Source organism: Tyto alba, unplaced genomic scaffold (genome assembly GCF_018691265.1).
Source record: "Tyto alba isolate M040663 unplaced genomic scaffold, T.alba_DEE_v4.0 Super-Scaffold_13, whole genome shotgun sequence".
In the NCBI taxonomy this organism is placed as follows: domain Eukaryota; kingdom Metazoa; phylum Chordata; class Aves; order Strigiformes; family Tytonidae; genus Tyto; species Tyto alba.
Genome location: NW_024881275.1, coordinates 36,614,815 through 36,636,590, shown reverse-complemented (window position 1 = coordinate 36,636,590; position 21,776 = coordinate 36,614,815). Strand labels below are relative to the sequence as shown.

Below are 21,776 nucleotides of genomic sequence, written 5' to 3'. Positions count from 1 at the left end.
TGGACATTGTTGACACACATTTTACACATGCCATAGTGATGTCTTTCTACTATGCACAGGCCAAATTCTACCACCAAGATGGCTTGCTGTCAATCACAGTTGAAGAGATGTCTGAAGTAAGCTTTTTCCTCTGAACATCAAAGACACTGAGATCTTTCAATTGGACTATGAAGTTTTGGTACATAACTAAAGCACTGCTTGAGGGTAAAATAAAGAGTTATTGTTGTCTAAATGCATCAGTTAACCTTCAGACCACAGCACAGACACACTCTTTAGTCAGATTCTGGATCTTTATACAAAGCAAATAAAGAGTTAGCTTAGATGCCAAAAAAGCTGCCAGGGAATCCAAAGAATCGTGAAAGTAACTAAAAATTAACGATTGTTCTCAGCAGGAAGAATAAAGGGATAATGACAAGACCATGAAACTTCTAAGCACCACATTTTATTTCAAGATATTACATGCCTGAGCTTAAGAGATGGTGTGAATATTGAGTATATCTAAATATTTACCTGTCTTCCTGAAATTATTCATTTTCTGTGTTAAAATGCTCAGGGCTGTACTTTATTTCCACCTAACCCCCCCAATTCCTTCCAGTGCTGGAATCAATGCTCCTTGGAAATGGATACAGCAGACACTTTTTAAAGCACTGTCTGTTAATAAATCAATGGACATATGTATTTTCTACCTTCTCTTCCTTCTTAGGAAACTGCTGTTTTGCAGTGGAAGATTTTACGTTGTATTGAATTACTCAGTAGGCTCAGTTCTACCTTTCCTTCAGCTCCTACTATTGTGAGAATTCAGAACACTTCACAGATGCTTGGTATGTGAAAGACTTTGGATTACCTGAAAACAAAAGGGAGGCACTGACAACATTGCTACTGCTGTCAGGCAGAGCAATTTTACCCAGTATAGATCTGTAATACAGGCTATAAATTTGGCCAACATGCTTAAGATGTAATGAACTGGGTTAATTGCGCAAGGGTGAGTGTCATGAAAGGTCTTGACATCTCATTTTTCCTGCTGAAATTTTTCAGAAAAGAAGAAAAGACTGTATCAACATCTCCAATCCTAAAACTCTGAAATCACACAGAAGTCCACACAAAAAAATTCATCAGATCTGATCAATACAAATTTTCAGGGCTGCTCAGCAAAGCAGAATGAGGAAGGGCATATACTTCTCAACAGCAAACACACTGGCACAGTCTCACTTTTAACACCACAAACTAATGTCTGATCATAGCATTTTACAGACCCCAAATAAAAAGCTGTTCGCTATACTATGCATTTACCCAATGTTTCTCTCAGCTAGATAGGTCTTGTCTCACAATCCACGTCAAAGATCAAACCCTATCCTTCCGACAGTCACTTAAGCGGATTCAACTGAAATTGAGTAAATATATCTGATTCTTTTAAAATTTAGGTTGAAGATTGAATTTTTCTATGTATTTTACTTTCAGAGGCTATTGCTCATCATTCTTTCTGACATGAAAAATACTGCCAAACTGCACAGTAAAAGTTGGTAATCTTCCAAACCACTACGTGCAACAGCTCTCTACAACAGATGCAACTATGCTGTACAACAACACCAAACATTACCAAGGTTTTACCTGTACTACTGCAGAAGCACTGTATTACCATATTTGCAAGAAAGGGAGCCTTCCCCACCTCCCCCATCCTCCCCTCCCCCCCCAAAACCCCAGTGATTTTAGAAAGCTGAGCCTGGTCTTTGAAGGATTCACCTTCATCCTCTGGAAGCCAGTTGATGCTGTACAGTGGGTGGAAGGTAAGAACAACAAAGATCACCATCATTGCATAACCTCATGGCCTACAAAGCAATAAAACATACTGCACTCAGAATCTGCCAGCTGACATAACTACAGGGTGCTTCTGTGGTGAATGTAAGGATTGATTTACAGCAGTCATTCCTCACATCTTATGTACATATTACAGGGACATTAGGACAGCTCTCCCACCCAGCTCAGAAAGAGAAGCAGAGAGACAAGAAAGAAAGAGAACAAAAGAAAAAGGCCATCAGAGGGCCAAACAAATAGATGGTGACTGCAAACCCTAAATCTTTGTTAAGTTCCCTGTGCCTATCAGATCCTCAGAGAATGAAAGGATTGGATAAGAACAGTCATAACATCTTCCTTCTGATCTTGTTCTTTGCCATTCTATGCTATTAGCTTAATGATTCAAACCATAAATATTGTGGTTTGAGCTCAGAGGGCAACTGAGCACCATGCAGCTGCTCACACATCCCTTCTCTCTCAGCAATGAGAAGAGACAAATGAGCCAGGCTTGGGATTTGAGATAGGATCGGGAGGAGCAGATCACCCATTACGGTCATGAGCAAAAGGAAGACTCGTTAGGGAAAGAAAAAAAGAACACAGATTTATTACAGACACTAACAACAACACTTAGCACAGTAGGACAGCAAGAAGCATTGTCACATCTTGAAAACACCTTCTCCCCACCCCTCCCTTCTTCCTGGGCTCAGCTCTGCTCCCAATATCTCTACCTCCTCCCCACAGCGGTGCAGGGGGCAGGGAATGAGGGGTGCAGTCAGTGCTGCCACTTCTTCCATCTTTGGTGGGGGGAGCATCTGGAAGTTGTTCCCCCTGCTCCATCGTGGTCACCCTCTCACAGGAGACAGTCCTCCACAAACTTTCTCTGACATAAGTCCCTCCCATGGGCCGCAGCGTTTCCTTACACTGCTCTGGCATGGGACACCAACTTTTTCCATCTGTCCCACAGGCTGCAGCCCTTCCCGAGCTGCTCCGGCGTGGGACTCCCCTGCATGCTGCAATCCTCCCAGCGCTGAATTACAGCAGCTGGGCTACCTTTTCCCACATGATGCTGGCCTTCTCCAGGCACAGACACCTTAGTCAACCATGCAAGGCCCCTCACAGGCCACAAATCAGTGTCTGCTCCACTGTAGATCTTCATGGGTGGCAGGGGGGGCCGCCCTGCCGTCTCCCCACAGGATACAGGGGGGTCTCTGCTCCGGCACACCTCCCCCCTCCTTTCTTCCTCCGTTCCTCCACTGACCTTGGTGTTCACGCAGCTGCAGCAACTCCTCCTCACAAGTCCGACTGCCCGTCACCACGTCCCTTCTTAAATACATTATTGCAGAGGCGCAGCTGATTGGCTCAGTTTTGGTGCAGAGGTGGAGCTGATGTGGAGCTGGGGGAGCTTCGAGAAGCTTCTCACAGGGGGCCACCCCTGTAGCCCCGTCCCCTGCTACCAAAAAACTCCACCACTCACTCAAACCCAGGACAACAGAAAACCATAGTGAGGGCTGGGGGAAGCTAATCAAGCCACTTCTTTCTCAAAGTTCTATAAGGAAGCTTGGAAGAAAGTTGCATACTCACAAAAGAACAGCCTGTAAGCTCTGACAATTTCTGATAGCTTCCTAACATGGAATATACTGGATGGAAAAAAGAAAATGGAAAGATCTCAGCTGACTTAAATGGTCACTGATCTACTCTTCCTGACGGCTGCAACACCCCATGACAGCCAGAGATGGGCCTCTTGAGAATCAAGAGTAAAAACTTCCACAGTTGTGATGCAGATAAGCATATACCCCATATGCACCTCACATAGCTTACAACAAAATATTTAGAACCAGTATTTTCTTCCTCATCCATATGATGCCAGAGAAAGATGAGAGTCAGCACTCTAAAAATCCTAGAACAGAGTTAATGAAATTACCAAGAGTGAGAATGCAGATTTTTCTGTTCTTTAAGGTTGTGCCTAACTTCAAACACAACCTGCTTCACAGGCGACTGTTGTTTCAGGTGGAACAAGAGAGATTAGCACACTTGCTCCATCCACCCAGATGATCTAAGACTTATACATTTCTGCTGTGATGGGTTACCAGTTATTTTACCTCAAGTCACTAAGAATGTTACATTGTCTGTCTCTCTTCCACCACATGCAGAGGTTTATGGCAGGGAAACAGATGACTGGTAAAATGCAGTAAGATTAATGCAGTAAAAGACCCGCCTGATCAGGCTTTCTCTGAAGAGGAAATGAAGTAAAACAAGCTACATTTGTCACAACATTTTTAGCTACACAGCAGCAAACCAGATGAATCAAGAATACATGAAAAAAATAAATGATCTCTGTTACTTCTCTGCAAGTTAAAGAAATAGTTTATTTTTTATTACCAAAGTATAATTCATCTTAACTAATGATGCACACACAGCACATGTAATTGACTACTGTGTACTACTAGACTGTGAGAGAAGTAATGTATCTAAAGAAGCTTCAAGGAGTTTCCACCTGTGTTTTAAATTACTGTGTAAGAGTCTGAAAAATACTTTTGTCTAGCTAATAATATTATTCACATGTGCCCTGTGGGAAAGACCAAGCAGCATGCGTCGAAATTGGCTCAAGAGTCTTAGTCCAGCTTTGGAGACAGTATGACTTTTATAATGACTGGACAACTTGGGTGGAGCTCAACACTGATTCTGTCTAAACGAATCCACATCCAGTATAACTTAACTTTTGGGAAAACAAAAGACAAAACCCCCAGACTCAAATACCCTTTTTCACAATGGAAAAAACACCCCCCACACCACCTGATCTGACTTTTCTTAAAATTTTATTCACAGATAAAAACTAGGAAATACATTATACCAGATTTTGCATTCCCTTCAATCCCCTTGCAAGATACTTCAAGTTACCCTCAGTCCTAAATTAATCTAAGGACTTCATCAGAATGTAATCACTACTTTGGCATATGTTCTATCATACATGGCTTTGCCTGATTGCATTATGTTATCATGTTTAAGGGTATGAAAAGGCAAAATATGTGGTCAGGAAGTCTTGTTCATGAAGCACTCTGCAGTGAAATGAGCACGGAGTTGCTAACATCCCAACAAAGAGAACTGTATTTTCCTCTTATACAGCTTTATATGCAGTAACTGCATACTACGTAAGGCAGCACAAACAGTGGCAACAACATCAAACAGTTTTGAACAATCTCCAGTACTCATCTTTTTTCAAAGTTGTTTTTTTTTGTGCTCATGTGTATCACTCCTGAAAAAGTACTACCAAGTGAATAAGAGGATAATAGTGAGTCTTTGAAGCTGGAAGGTAAAGCCAATAATGTATGGCCCATTCAAGAGCAGAGGTCTACAGGTCATACAGTGGGAATTGCCACACTGTGTTGTGCTCGTTGTGATACCCGTTGATATAGGTACTGCAGACATCTGTATTGAACACAGTTACTGTGTTGAGTCATTTGTAGACAACCTAAGGTGAATTAGTTCACCTGAAGGCGTTCAGTTCATCAGCATCAAAAGGAGAAACAGACTTGCCCACCCTGATTCCTAGTTGCGGCTGCACCCAGCATCCTATCTATCCCTTTGACACTACTATACAAGAATGCATGAGCAAGAGTTTTGCTTCATCACAGTGGAGCATCATGTGGCAACACCGTTGTTCCAGAAGCATAAGAATCCATGAAGTCCAGGTTTCCCCTGGTTTCCACTTCCTGTGGTTGACTGTAAACACACCTGAAGTTTATTCAAGTACTCCTAGGGCCTTTCTACAGAGAGATTCCCGTGTCTATCAAATCACAAGCTCTTTCAATGGCATTATTTACAGACTCTTGTTGCTTTATCTAGCTGGTGTTTACTGTATTAGTTGTTATTGACATCTGTCTCTCTGTCATACTTGAATTAAATAAGCCAGGTTACTAGAGAAAACATATGGATTAACACATATACACCGAAACTAGCTTTATGTGAGCATATGTGATAGGAAACAAGACTAAAATAATCTTTGATCCTTTTAGGAGGTGAAAGACAGCATCCATAAAATCTCTGAACAGCAACTATTAATACCACAATATCACAAGCCCCTGCAGTTACCAGAGGAATTTCCTGGGAGCTGATCAGCTTTCTTCCTCTCCTCTGAAATCAAATAGCAATGTCCTTGAAGCAAATATATCATTGTAGGAAACAATTAAGGAAAAGGGCAAAGGGGAAGAAAGAATGACTTATATAATTTAGATAAAACACTTGGTGTAAGTGAGCTTGTGATAGCCATTCAAAGCTATGTAGCAGCGGAGGACTCAATTTTCAGATCCAACCTCTTCTCTGGTAGCAGTGCTAGAGAAGCATGAGGTAGGCCAGTGTCAAGACTTTAGCAGAAAGGGGAGAAAAACCTGCATGGCACCAGGGTGACTTCTCGAGTCAACTGAGGCACAAGCTACCGGCTATTCACAGTTCTACGCCTCAGAGGATCTCAAGAATCCAGCCTAGCCTGAACACAGCCAGCAACGCCCGGGGCTGTAAGATCATGCCTTGACATCCTGTATTGTGCACTCAATGGCATCCTCCCTGAAAGAAGAGGAATAAAGAATGTGGAAAATTATCTGGCAGTTGGTATTCAGCAGCTAAGAAGAAAATAACTGGAGTAAGCCGAGTAGCATAACAAGAATACTATTGAACTAATGCAAACTTTTCTAATAGTAAGCAAAACCAAAAAAAACAACCGAGCCAAAAACCCTGAAACCTTCCCACTGGTAATAAACAAACGGGATTCTGCTAGTTCAGGAAAAAGCCCCTATTGCTAATGCCAGTGTGCATTACAGTCTTCGGGGAAGTAGGTTCTTTTAGATGAATCTGATTTCCTTCTGTAAGAGTTGGTTAAAATATCTTGGCTAATGGACAGTGGGGAACCATCAGTGCACAGAGATGATTACAGAGGGAATCTGTGAGGCCACACACACAACTCCTCCACTCAGAGGAAGGGAAACCTCACAGAACTCAACACAGAACTACCTGCTTCACTGAGGATCATTGTCCAGCTGAGGATGCAGAAGCACCATAGTTGTTCCTCCAGAGCTTACACAGAGCTTCATTGTTTCATCTGGAAAACGTGAAGTCCAGGGGAACATCCAGGACACCCAGGAAAGTGCTTTCACTGTAAGTTAACAACCGCCACAGCAAAACAAACACAATGGCAGAATAATTCAGAAGAATTCAGCAACTGTCAACAGGAGAAATCTTGCTAAAAACAGGAAAGGCAGATGATATGGAGGAATCATTAAGAAGGAAGAATGATTTGTCTAAACCATAATCTCCATTTTTCAAAGAAACCCATCTAAAGCTGGCTTAAATAAAGACCATCATCTTGTGCAGACCACTGAGCAGAAACACTCTCCCAGAAGCATGCATATCTGGCACACAGATGTTTGATTGGGTACATGTTGACCCAAACCTTTGCAGTTAATTTGTCATTTTGTCTCCACTGTTACAGATGTGAAACAGTAAGTGTTTTCTCTATGAAAGCAAAGTACTCACCGTATCTGTAAAGAACTATTAAAAGCAATCCAAGTCACTACGTGTACCTATTCCTACAGCCGTGCTATTGTAATATAGATGGACAGACCATCCTGTGTTATCCTACACTAATCTCTCTAAATTGATCTTTCTAATATTGCTAAATGATGTGGTATTTCTGCACTGTGCAAAAAGATCCAGAAACTGCTGGGTGCAGCCATCCTTTCTATACATGCTGTACAGGTCTCAGAACAATTTACATTGCTTATGTCTAGCCACTGCAATTTGAAAGGCACAAACACTGAACCTGCAGCAGATTACTGAGGGAGCTCAGTCACTTTCCTGTTTATGCAAATAAATTTCTCAATATTTTCAAGAAGGAGAAGAATTAAAAACAATAGATAATGTATTTGGACCTTTAAATTACTCTTCCATGACCTTTTAAAATAGAAAATTATTTGTCATGCCACTGCCAAAATATGGCAGTATGAATATTTATGTAGGTGATCTAAAACAATCACAAAACTATATTGAGCTTCTCTGTAAGCTGATGCAGAGTACCAAGTTCTATATTGTTTTACACCCAGTACAGTGTCACAGCACTCTTTAGGTTATAAAAAGTTTATACCAGTTCACAGTTTCATAAGAGAAAATGTACATAGTGACATTTGATTTAAACTAGTGTAGGTTTATTTCAAGAGTACAACTGGATTTTTGTTACATGGAATACTGTATTCTAATTTACACAAAGTAGCTCCATTACATGGATTATAAAGCATGGAATCACTGAAGCCAAAGGTGACGTGGGTCTAAACAAAACCACTTCATTCAAAACAGATAGTACTTCTCCATCACAGTTGTTGGACAAACTTGCTTTACTCAGGTCCTCATATTTAAACTCTGAACTCTAAAGTAAACTTAAAACAACAAAAAATAATTAAAAATACTAGATCTGCAAACATTAATCAAGTGACTGCATTCCTAGAACAGTAATTGTGCGCACACCACTTTTGCAAAAACTTGCACTAATTCCAGCTAAATCTGAGCTCTTCAATCCTTCTGTCTTTCACCCCACTTGAAAACCTGCCAGTCCTTCCATTGGGATATACTAAAAGGGGACTACTGTGGACACAAGGATCGCATGCCTGAGATGAACTTGCTTAAGGACTGAAACCCTATTAATAGTACATTGCTACAGAACTACATTGCTGAGGTTTGAAATTGGCCCTATATTAAAATGTCTGACTAACCAACAAACGACAAAAATCAGGTTTGGGTTAAAAAGTCTGCTTTTACTCTTTTAGGCACTCTGCTTCACAGAACAGTTTGCAACAGCCTCTTCCCTGTGCTCCTATATATGGACCCCCAGTACAAACAAAAACGAAAAGTGAAGATTGAGCTTCTGACTCAAAAAGCAGAATTTGGTGAACAGTGAATGAGATTAGGTTTTATGATTTTATTTACCCTCTTTTTTCTTCTTTTCATAAAGGTCATAATTTAAAAACAAAAATACGTATCTCCTGACATTTAAGCAGAAGGAGTTTAAATCAGGCCAAGTGGCCGATTAAAATCTAACCAAGTTACTATCAATCCACGATAGAGGAGTGCCTGCAAATGATCTGTTCTATGAAAACCCAGCATCAATAATGTATATTGCTGATTGACAACACAGTCTTTGTGGATACATGCACAAAATATAAAAAGCTCCGGTTTCATGACTTTCAAGCTATAAGGGGAAAGGGAAAACGGTGATAGTTCAGGGCCAGAGCAGACCTGGCAATATTTCTGTTATTTATCTTAAAGTTTCCACCCTGAAGTCATGCAATTTGTCAACCTGATCACTTCAGAGCATGTAAATTGGTGACATGGGGGCTCAAAAAAAAAATATTTAAAAGCTTCCAGCTCCAGGCTTTTAGCATCAGTCGCAGTGAGGATCTGCAACATACTTCATGCTTGCGTGGTACTGGCAGTGTCCTCTTGAGAACTACTGTGGGTACTTCACTGCAGAAGGGGCCACGTGAGAAGGTTGTGACAGGCTGGTTCTCAGATGCCTTCAGCGTCAGCAGGGAGAAATGCAGGCCCTGCCCACACCCCCCGCACAGCCTCCTGCACCTAAGGACCTGGCCTTCTACTCTTGATGATTAACCTTCAAACCATCTGAGATGGGGGGTCATCCTGGATGTCTCCCCACACTCCCGAGGAAAGTTTGCTGCGCCCCTGGCATACCTCCTGAGAAAGAGCAGTCCTGCTGTAAGTGGAGCTCAGCCCACGGCCGGCCACGTGAACCCCCACAGGCTGTGCGTGGGGACAGCTGGCGAGGACATCAGCTCCCTGGGGGGGCAGGAAGCCTCCTGTGGGTGCTGGGTACGTTTGCTGCAGGCCAACCCACCTTTTCAGAATGAAATCCACATCCTCTACTGACACAGACCCAAATGTGTGTGTGGTCTTGCTCAAGCCTAGTTACTTCGCTGAAACATAGATAGCACAGGAAAAGACATGCAGAGGACCAAGCAAGGACTTAAAAGGGATTAATCAGGTTTTCCTACAAGTCAAAAAAGCAGTATTATCAAGCTTCTTTTAAAAACCACCTATTTTAAACTTAAAAAAAAAAAAAAAAAAAGCTTTAATGAAAACAATTAAAAATTGACACATTTCTTAAAACACAGCATTTCTTTTCGGTTTGGGGGGGATGAGAAGGAAAGAAAGCCAAACTGTATTACATATATAGTGTCTTTTTTAAGAAGATAACAAAGATCTTAGAGAAATCTTTCCCCAGTCCGAGATGAAATCAAAACTTGACGAGAGGTCTTTGTCAATCCCATTCCACTAACATGGTTACATTTCTTTAAAAAGGCTGTACTTCTTTTACTGTATGTTCTTCCAGCATTTTGCTTTCACCTACACATTTTCCCTTCTCAAGTAATAGCTTCAAACTTGTATTTTTCCACTATAAACTGATATCAACCCAAAACCTGCCCCTTAACTATTCAAGGGCATGTAGGCACAAAAAAAAATATTGTCCTCCTAAGGAGGCTGGGTGTGGTATTTGAATGTGGTACATTCCTTCAGTTAATTGAAAATTATATCTCTCTTTTCAACAGTTCGGTAAACAAATAGCTTGGCAAAAAGACATTGAGAAATAAGCCAGGAACACCTATTTCAAATAACTTTTATTTAAAGTATTCCATTAATACATATGTTGATATGCAACAGAATTTCTGATGCTGTAAGCCAACATCCTCCTTTAAAAGGATGGGGAAGAAAAATCATAAAGGAGGGCACTACCAAAACCTAGGAACTTGGCAGTGAGCCAAAATCAAGATCTGTATGTACAGTTTTTCTAATCTCAGTGAATCATCACAAAATTCAGACCCAGATCAATACAAAGTAGCAGAAATGCTTCATTTTTTTCCTCCCCCCCCCTTTTTTTTTTTCCTCTCCAGAAGAACTATGGCAACCATATTCATCTTCCAACATGTCTTGTCTACTACAGACATCCAGCTGTTCCACAGCACATATCTGGGAAAATTTATGAGCCTCTATCAATACTATAATTATTTCATTTATTTACCAAGGTACACTTATCTGGGAAACAATTTTCTATAATACTGATTCATAGAAACTGCATACACATTCACAGACACTAAATACAGTTTCAAGAGTTCTTAAAATAATTCCAAATGGATTACTCAGAAGAAGTCAGCTGAACATTAAGAAAAAATGTTTATATACTGAGATACGCCAAGTTTGAAGCTGCCTGTTTCTTCCAAACACTGAAAAAGGATAGCCTTATTTTTATGGCTTTTAACTTTGATTCTTAAGCCTCCTTTTTATGCAACCATGCTACCACCATTTTCAACAGATTTCAACATTTGCTATCAACTCTTAGAAGTTGTGTCTCATATACTTTTTACCTTGTCTTTTGTTACATTCATGGATTTGCTCCTTAAAACTGGAGGCAGTCTGCTTCCCGTTGAAGGAGATGGAAATTTTCAGAACAGCAAAGCACGCAATAGGGAAGGTTAATTTCAGCTAACTGCTGTTGGCACAGCTGACCACATTTCACAACATGAATACAAAAAGCCGTATCTGCACAGGGCAGTCAGAACAGCCCCACGCGCCCCAGCTCTCGGGAGCCAGCCCAACACTCACATCTGCCATCGCACGATAGGCAGGGACTGAGAACACAAACTGCTCTCTGTGCTAAAATGTCAGCACTGTCTGGTCCAGACTTCAAGCTGCAGGCACGCCTGTTTGTCAGGTGGAAGAAAGAATTTTCTTAATAGTTTTACTTTAAATGGTCATTGGGGGATGCTTCCCATGGTGCACTGAGTGCTCACTACATCCTTCTGGCTGCGCAGCACAGCCCATCTCCCAAAGTTATTGGTTTGTTAATTCATTTGGTACAAGTTCGGGAACTTGGAATAAAGTCTCTGTATTCCCAACAGTCTACTTCCAAATTTAGTATCAGAGAAGAAAAAAAAAAAAAAGTTAACACTACTATTATAAATAAAATACATAATTCCGCTGGCCAGAAGTCCAGGTAAAACTACAGTTGTTCAGAAAGGATGTGTCACCTCCAGAGTGGGAGCAGCATACGTGCTATTCCCTGGAGGTACTAATTAATTTCTCTGCATTACCCTTAAATGCTAGCCCACTCCTTCCAGGAGATGCCATGTTGGTGTCTTCAGATTAAACAGGGTTTTTACTCATAGTCACGAGGCTCCTCACTGCTCTCTGATCTCAGCACAGAAGGTCAACTGCATAAATACCAGGCAACCGAAACTGCACGGTTATGACCAGACATCCTGTTTGCTGTGTATTCTATTTTTAATACTTTTATGATGTTAATAACGGGAACTTCCAGTTTAACCAGTTTGCTTTTTGTTATAATTTAGCCTGAAGTTAGTCAACCCAAAAACACATTATCAGAGATCCCAGTGTGTAAAGATTCTACTTCTCACTGTCAGTTTGAAGGTGTCTTTTCCCCACCCAAGCTCTCTGCTCCTGCATTTCAGGACCTTTCCAGACTGTTCTGAGAAGCAAAGACAGAGGTTTTCATAACAACTTCAAAAGTGTCCCCCTTTTATCTAACCTTAAAGCAGCGTAGTCAGAAAAGATTGGAACATTTGGATCCTGTATGGGAGCAAGACATCAGAAAGAATACAAAACTCAAAATATTTTATGCAGAAATTTCCTAACAGTGAACTAGCCAGGAGCCCATGGAGGTTGGGAATTGCTGCACACCCTCAGCACCCACTGAGAGATGGATATTCCCATTTGGGACAATTCTTGACAAGAACAGGTAGTCCTTGCCTGAAAACTTACAGCATGGCTCCCATCTAAACTCAGTATCACCTCTCACACTGGCTTTTCTTAAACTATTCCTCTCCTTTGAGAAAATAATCAGGTATCTCTCTGAGCCCTCTCCCAATTACTTACAGTGTGACTGCAAATATTGATTCAATACTTCTTAGTGGATGCTCTCACACACACTTCAAGCTCAGCAGCTCCTCCTGAAAGGCAATCAGCTGTCTCTTGCCCTCCCCCAGTTTAGCAACCATCATGTCAACTGACCTAGCAATGGCTTTCATTTTAAAAGAGCTTTTTGACTGAGCATTCACACTGACTGGCTTATACACAACATACCCAGTCCTTCTGCCTTGCTCAGTTCAAACATATCTTCTCCCCCTGTATGGGCTGCAGATTTCCCGAATGAACGCCACGCATTAAAAAAATTAAGTAGCTGAAACAAAAACCCCAGAGTAAGTCGTGGAAAACGTGAACTTCCTTCTCTCCATGGGGAAATGCCTTTAAAGGCTGGAAAAGATATAAGACTGAAAGAACTAGCATTGACACAGACCCTCCTATGTTGACACGTATCTTCAAATCTATCCTATCCTTGGCTTTTGCTGAAACAATCAAAGAAAGATTTTAAGCAATACCAACTCTCGTTAGCTGTTTTAGGAGCCATTCCTACTTAGAAAGAATAAGGAATGGCTTACCTCATGTCGTGCTTTAAACCCGGCCAGCAGCCAAATACCACGCAGTTATTCTCTCAGCCTCCCCCACCCAGAAGCAGGAGGACTGAATTGGAGGAGGGGTGAAGGGAGACTCATAGGTTGAGATAAAAACAGTTTAATAATTGTAATAAAATAAAACAATAATAGAAAGTACAAACGGGTAATGCACAATATGACTGCTCACCACCTGCTGACTGATACTCGGTCTGTTTGTGGCTAGCGACCCCAAAATACCAAGATCTCATAGTCGCAATTCCAGAAGTGAGAGAGAACCCCCTCTTTCCTGGCTGCCCCTCCTTTATATCCTGAACATGATGTTACATGATATGGAATATTTAATTGGCTATTTTGAGCCTGTTGCTCTGGCTGTGCTCCCTCCCTGCTTCTTGTTCACCTGTGCACAGGCAGGACATGGGGAATTTGAGAGTCTTTGATCTCTCAGCAACAACTAAAAACATCAGTGTATTATCAACATTCTTCCCATACAAAATCCCATACTAAATCCAAACCACAACACTATTCTATCTCCTAAAAAGAAAAATTAACTCCATCCCAGCCAAAACCAGAACACCTTACCTGAAACACTGAGCAACCTTGAGATACAGCTGATTTTTAGCTATTGCCAATCTTGTTCATACTTAAACCAAGAAACAAAAGGCTCCATATAGCAACAGTTCCCACCAGAAACCCAGTCCAGTTACCAAACTGTCAGCATACTGTAAAAACATTTAACCTGGGTAAACATGTAAGAGTTGTTCTATTGCCATTTGGGAAAAAAAAATCCCACATTAACTCAGGTGACTTAAAGCAGATAAAGGGCGAGTATTCATTGCAGTAGTGTATCTATAAACATTCTCTGGTTTTAAATGGATTTTGACCCTCGTGGTAGACTTTTTTTGCAACGGAAGGAAATAAAGAGGTTGCTGAAACTCAAGTCTTCCCTATAAATTAATGAGGAAAATGATGGTAGGAAATATGGTAAGAAGCCAATGTGAAAATACAGGTAGACGGGATATGATGCAAGGCAGGAAGTGAAAATAAAAGGGCTGCATTTGTTATGTGGTACTGTGGAGAGACTGACTTGATGACTGTGTCGTTCTACCTTCATTTCCCTCTAAGCTCCCAGGGCTGCTAAACCTGACACCAGCAAAGGACTAATCCAGCAGGACCCATGGGGAAGACTCAGGTGTAGACAGGTGTCTGGCTGTCGGAATTTTTAGCGTTGTTGTCTGTAATCACACATCATTCTGAACTTGTCAAATACACAGTTATTTCCAAAGCATAGCATAATTCCAAGTTGAAAAAAAAATAAATGTGGTGTGGTGATTGGTCATTTCAAAGTCTAATAGAAATTTCTGTCTAAAGTGGCATGGGACAACATTTATTTCATGGTTCGCATTCATAATATAAACTTAAATACTGGCAGGAACAGCTGCAGCACCCTGCCAGAAAGAATCACGGCAATATAGGTATAAAGCAGGCCAAGGAAACAAATGGCAAGTCCATTTGGCCATTGCTGTATCACAGAAGACATTTGCTGAAGTATTTAAAAAATACAACTCAAGTCTAATCAGAAAAAAAAAAACAAACCCCAGAACACTGTCTGGTTGAAATACACGGGACAGTTGTATGAAGCTTCAGGTGTTAAGAAAAAATGGAGTGGAGAAAGCCCTTTTTGTGGGAGGAATCCTCAAACGGAGAAAACCTGGGCAAAGACGTTTAAGGGTGTTGTTTCTTATCGTTAAGATTTAGAAACTTTATCTATGTCCCTTCAGGTCTCAAAAATAAGAATGTTTTGTATCCTGAATATATTTTTGACCCAACAAAGAAAACATACATGAAAACAATTTGCATCCCAGTTGCCTGCTGTCAGTCACATGCTTCATAAAAACTTCAAATAATTCTTGTCTTGTAACCATGCCTAATTTAATATGAAAGTCAGAATTTCAGCTCAAACCCTCAGGGGAACTCAGCTGAATTTACTGTTAAATTTTTGCCAGTGCTGTGGAAAGAGTCCGCATTGCAAAACACCCACCCAGTCCACTCTTAACTAAGCCAAGATGGCAATAAATGCAATAAACCAGAAAAAAAAGCAACTTGTATTATATGCTAGCTTCCAGAATACGAAGAATATCCTTGTAAGGGCATCTTTAACTTGACATTCCCTCCATAAATCTTTTGATTCCCATCCCCAACCTCCTAACAGTAAAAGCAAATGCAACATAAGTAGCCAAATTCTCCTTACCTGTAACTTAAAGCAACTTTACTTCTATGTCCAGTTTTGGAGTGTTTTACAGACCAACAGTGGGACTATTTGTAATATTCCCACAGCAGAAGAGAAGCCTCCCCAGAGGAAAATGCAGGTACTGGCTGGGGAGGGGGAACACAAACACTGAGCTTCGACTTTCCTTCTACAGTTCCTTTTGTATGCCTACCTAGATCTCCTCATCCAACACACGAGTAGCAATGAGCATTACACAATCTCAAGGATATTATTTGTGTTGATAACCCTTCATGGCCTGGTCACTTCTCATTTAGTGACGTAGAAATTTATAAGAATTGTAAATATAAGCAGAATCACAATAATGAAAGAGATGATATATTTATCCAACTTCTCTCACTTTCCAGTTTTTCCTCTGTGCAATTCATATTGAGCTATTTTTTTTTTTTTTAATCTGTAGGTGAGTAATCCAGAGTTCATGCTTCTGTGTCCATAATCATGTTTTCATAAACTTTAACAGATACTCACAATGTTATGGCCAACTAAAACTCACACAATAGTCTTCAAAAGTAACTCTTTTCCATTGCAGGTTTGCTGAGTCACAAGGGATTTTTATTCTGTCATGAAAAGACATTTTTACAACATTTTAATCATTTGGCTAATTCTTAGGTTTGAGGGTAATAAAAACATTCAAATGAAGATGACTCTGGAAGAGATAAACTGAAAACCACTAATATTTTATTGATGAAAACAATATAGTCACACAGAGGCTAGCATATGATTTCGAAACATCGAGTTGTGTTGCAGGACAAATATGGTTAAGATACTGAAAAACTGGCATCTAGCACAAAGAATGATTAACATTTTAATTCCCTTACTTGAAATCATCCGTCATTGCTCCGACACCTCAAACAACAAACAGGAACTCCCTGAACTCTAACGGTCACTACATCTACTAAATCTCAGTATGTTTTACAAATATTAACTTGGCTTCATAAGTAAAAAACCACTTTGTTATTTTTACATTACAAAGATGCAGAACTTTAAATAGCTTACCCTCTCTACACAGCACAGCTCATTTGTGTGGCAGAAGAAAGGACAATAAATTTCAGTAATTCTGCAGCCTATGCATGTTTAAGACAACATCTCTGCAGAAGTTTCCCAGATTTTAATTCTGGAAATGGAATGAGGACCAATGGCCTGGGTTACAGAAACACAATGATGCACTCAGTTTCTCTTTAGATTAAGAAGAGGGACACATCAACTTAAGCATCAGCAGCAGTGCTATGACCTAGGTGTAAAGATGCACTGGGACCTACAGCTCACTTTCCAGCTGAATGCTCAGGTGGGAAATAAGCAGGATATAAGTTAAGAAGGAAACCAACATTTCTGACTCCTAATTGCTCAGGCATCTTTCTGTCACAGCAAATGTGATGTCATAAAGACAATACAATTATGGAGCAATAAAGTGATATTTTGACATGATCATCTCACTAGACTGCAATAAATCAAACAACTTACTGTGATTTAGACCCACAATGAGAAGAATCATGGATACCTTGGGGAATACTTTCTTCTATACCTAAACAGTTTGACAATCCAATATAAATTGAAGTTTCCAAGTACTTTCTTTTTAAAAAAACACAGGCACCCAAAATAAAGCAAAAAACTGTAAGCATATGGCACTATGGAAGAGTAAACAATATTGCTTTCAGGCCTAGCCAAGGGATTACCGTTACATGAGGAAATCGAGGTTGACTTTTAAAAATCTAAAAATAATTCTAAGAATGCTTCCCGTCTCAATGCTCTGGACAAGAGAAAACAAATGAAAAGACTTAGTGTCTACATGCCATCTAGGTCACTGGTATTACACAACCTTCCTTTTTAAAAACACTTCAAACAAATTCCTATACAGAACATTCACGGGCTTTAACTGATTAAAAACAAGTCCAAGATATGAAATACACCCTGGAAGTACAAAATGGCTTGTTTTCAGAAAAAGTGCCTGTGTCCCTGAGAGACTCTAAAAGAACATGATAGGCTGACCAGATACTTTCAATTAAATAGAAAGCATTAAATATTTACTTACATGCCACTTTATACCAGAAGGCTAGATCACTACACAGGACATTCACACAAGATACCTAAGTCTATTTTTCTGTCTTGCACAGTTGCAAAGCAACACATATCGATAGGGTAAGTATACCTCTATAGCAAAGAAATACATATGCAATTGTTCTTCATCACAGGTTCCAGCTCTGCACTACCTCCAGCTTAGTAAGACAGGAGCAGACTTGTCTGTCATACCTCTTTCTATGCTGTGCAGACACAACACACAGGCATATTTCTGGCTTCTAAATTAAATATCACGCCTCCAACTCCCTATCATACCATGCCTGGAAGTTTTACAATCAAAACTATTTGCACTGAAAAAACCCATGATTTAGCAAGCTTTTATTAATCATTCTACTCTCCCTCTGCTTGAAGTTACAGGACTGCATACACTCATTTACACAGTCAAAGACAGGAAAGTAAGTAGCTGCCTATTAAATTATTATCATTTAAAATACAAAGCCTACACTTGTATGTGATATTTATAATCAGAAACCACTAACCATAGCCTTAATTCATTACTAGAAGGTATGTTTATTGCAACAGAGATATTGATAAAGCAAAACCTCCCATGCTCAAGTCCCTCTTTTCACTTACACTGCTACGTGCACTGGGCCTTTCATAGTCTTACAGGGGAGATGAAGTCACAGCACTAGCTTCTGTTCCCATCTGCTACAGGTTAAACTGCCACTGACCTGTCCATATCTTGTGACATAGAGCACAAACTGCTTCATGGAAAAATGTGTGGCTTAAATCTTTGATATTTATAACAGAGAGAGCCCTCGGGTGAAGGTTTGCATTAGGACACTAAACTTGAAGGCTTCAGTCCCCTTCCTTGCTCTGCCCAACTTTCTTAGGTATCTTTGGACAAGCTACCTAGCATCTCTGTGACTTGGTGTATGACCTGTAAAATCAAGATGAACATTCTAATTTCAATTCTGAAGGACAGGGAATTTTAAGAGAGATATTACATGGTTTTGAGGTATCTCATACAACGTTAATGAGGTCCTTACATTAAGAAAATTCACTTTCCAATAGTTTAGTAGAATGACACTTTGCAAATACAAACAAGTGCATTAAAACTGCATCTTCATCTAGAATCTCTAAGCTACTTTCATACAATTCAACCCTGCAACTTCAAGCTGCTGTAAAATTAGGAGCAATGCATGTAATACAGAAAAGCATTTTGTTGTCATGTATGTTTTCTCTCCTGTGCTGCTAAACAAGCATGGTAATTTTTCAAAGAAGAGCAAATGCTTAATGCCTTGAAAAAATATTGCAGATGTTACAAAATAAGAGGGTGTATTAGAACAGAAGTATGGTATATTAACTAATTAGACTGGAAAAAGTTTTAAAATGAACCTTCTGCTCACATATCCACACCTATAAAACCAGGTAGGCTGAAATCACTTTCCCTGGCTTCCTAGGCTCTTCAAGCAATCACTGCTCCTAAATATGAGTATCTGTGTTGCCTGTGCTCCACAAAAGATAAAATGAATTTTTTTTTACTTCCTCCTGTTTCTTAATAAGCATTTAAAAACCAAAGAGGCTTACTCAGGGCAACACCTGCTGTCAAAAAACAGGCAGTATTTATCAAGCCACAATGAAGGTGAATTTGGATGATAAACAGATTCTATCTTGTGGGTTTCTCACACTATAAACTGGCATACACTCAGAAGGGCACCTACTTTTGCCTGAACAAGTGAAAGAGGGGCAAGGAAATTGCAGGATGTGGAAGGAAATGGAGCCTAAGACAAATGAATTCTACAATTACCCTCCCTCAAATATTGGTTGAACCACAATGGTTTCAGCTAGGCTGTAAGATACATTTTAAAAGTTCACACCACAACTCTCAGTAACAAGCACTCCAGGCAATTAGAAGAAGTCAAATCTCCTCTCTAATCAGAGAAGTGGTCACTTGGAAAGAAGATCTTGAGGATGAATGACTAAGGTCTGGTTCAGCAAAGCATTTAAATATATGAGTAGCTTTGCCAAATTTGTCAGAAGTACAGGCAAAACAGAGAAATCTCTCAAATTTAAACAAAAACAAGACAACCATAGTTACTGCAGAACTGGCACTGAGCTGGACATCTTTTCTTTGAAATAAACAGGATCTTAAACATGGAAACATTTAATAGTCCATAGCTCTATTTAATTTCCTTTTGCAATATGGATGAGAGAATGTAAGCAAGACACTCATCAATCTTCCAAGCTAAGTCCTAAGCCCCCTTTTTCTCAGATATTTGTGTTAGGAGTGAAAGAGGAAACCTGCTGTAAGGCGAATTCATTACGTGGGTGTTCACCACATTTGGAGCATGCAAGCTAAAGAGTACGTAGGATATAGTTCATAAAACCAAAACATCAAAATCTGTAAGAAGCAAAAGTAATGAAATCCAATTTCTTAGGAACTTGTGTCTCATGACCAAACTGCTTTATAGGCTCCAAGTGTCAACAAGAATGTTTCCTGTGGTTGGGACAGTCATTAATATCTTCCCCCTCATGTGTCTGTTAGGATTCCCAGAAATGATGAAGCTCACACTTCTGCCTTCCCTCTATGTGAGCTCTCCCCACAGCATCTCTTACAGGAACATGGCAGCTTCAGAGCACTAACAAGTTTCATTGAAAATGCCCAATGGATGACTAAATTAAATGTAGAAGAAGGAAAAAGACACATACAGAACAACAGAATCACCTAAGCTTCTTTTCCATCAGCATTTTTTCTGGTTAAAAAGAAAAGCTTTTATTGAAAAATTATTATTAACTAGAACACAGTTATAACACAGGAGGACAACAAATTTCTTGTACTTGCTTTATTAAGCAAACTGTCACTGGCAATCATTTGTGACTCAAAAATACAGAAAATTAAAGTATCAATTCCCTGTGCTTCAAGAATGCTGTTCTGATACGGAGATAGCCTGGGTAGAGGTCAGTGTAGGATAAGAACTTAGCTTAACAGTACAAAGAGAAAAGGAAAATATTTTCTGTTTACTCATCCATAGTGAGACTGCAGTCCCAGTAAACTGACAGATATTAAGATAGCTTGATTCTTGCATCTCACCAGATCAAAAATATTTTTTAGATTTATATAGTGTATATGTAGATATGTATTTATATAGAATAAATATCCATTCTAGCATTGAGATACTGTAGGGTAGCTTCAAACGTTGGTACAGGTTTCACAAAACCTGTTCTAGAGGAACTAGACAACTGTGAGTAGTCACTCAATTTGTGCCCACAAGAAAAGTAACACAATAAAATATATGCAGCACAGACCAAATGAGCATGGTCCAATTCACACACCTTTAAGAATTCTATTCTGTCTGTTTAGCTAAAACAACAGTGAAAGCATTTGCTTTTAATAGCGAGCTACCTTCCTGCTCTAAAAGCTTCTTGAGGGGCTGGAATGGGAGGAAAGGACAGTATTGTAAGTTGTACCCATGACTACTGTTAGTACTATAGCCATCAAAAAAACAGATTAGGAGCTACCAAAACGTTTTTAACTGGTTTTGTAAAAGGTCTAGCTTTTGCCTTCTGTGCTTATGTATTTCTTTAAATAACAATGTCCACATTTACAGAATCCTATATGTGTGCTTTTACTATACCATCTGTGAACATAATCTAAACTGAAAAAAAAAAAATAGAATGAGGACAATAGCTAATACTGGTCAACAAAAAATTAAGCCTGTTTCTGACAATGTGTAATAAATGTAAGGCTGAAATAAAACACTTTTGAGCCAACAGACCATTAAACCTCCTCTGGAGTCAATCACATAAAGAATAATTTGGGGACATTTAAATCAAGTGGATTATTCAGCTGCCATGCACAAGTGTGTATTCTGAACTAATAAAAATTCATAGGAAATTCTGTGGAAGAAAACTTACAGAGTGTTTGAATGCAGCATACAACTTTTTTCCAAATGTAGTAAGTTGCTTCAGATGCAAATGCCCTCCCTGAAAGGGACAGCCTTCTTACTGCTCCCGAAACTCACTACATTACTGCTCAGAATTCACTGCATAAATGCTGGTGGGGACAGACATTTGAGAAGTATTAAAAACGATCAAATGTGGGGTTTTGGGGTTTTGTTGTTTTTTTTGTTTTTTTTTTTTTTGTTTTTTTTTATTAT

General features: G+C 39.7%; 1 protein-coding gene across 7 annotated transcripts in view; it reads right to left on the bottom strand.

Annotated features, from left to right (window-relative positions):
- The window catches only part of AOPEP (aminopeptidase O (putative)), a 204,888-nt gene that overhangs the window by 52,785 nt on the left and 130,327 nt on the right, over positions 1-21,776 (bottom strand). The gene's annotated exons all lie outside the window — the stretch shown is intronic.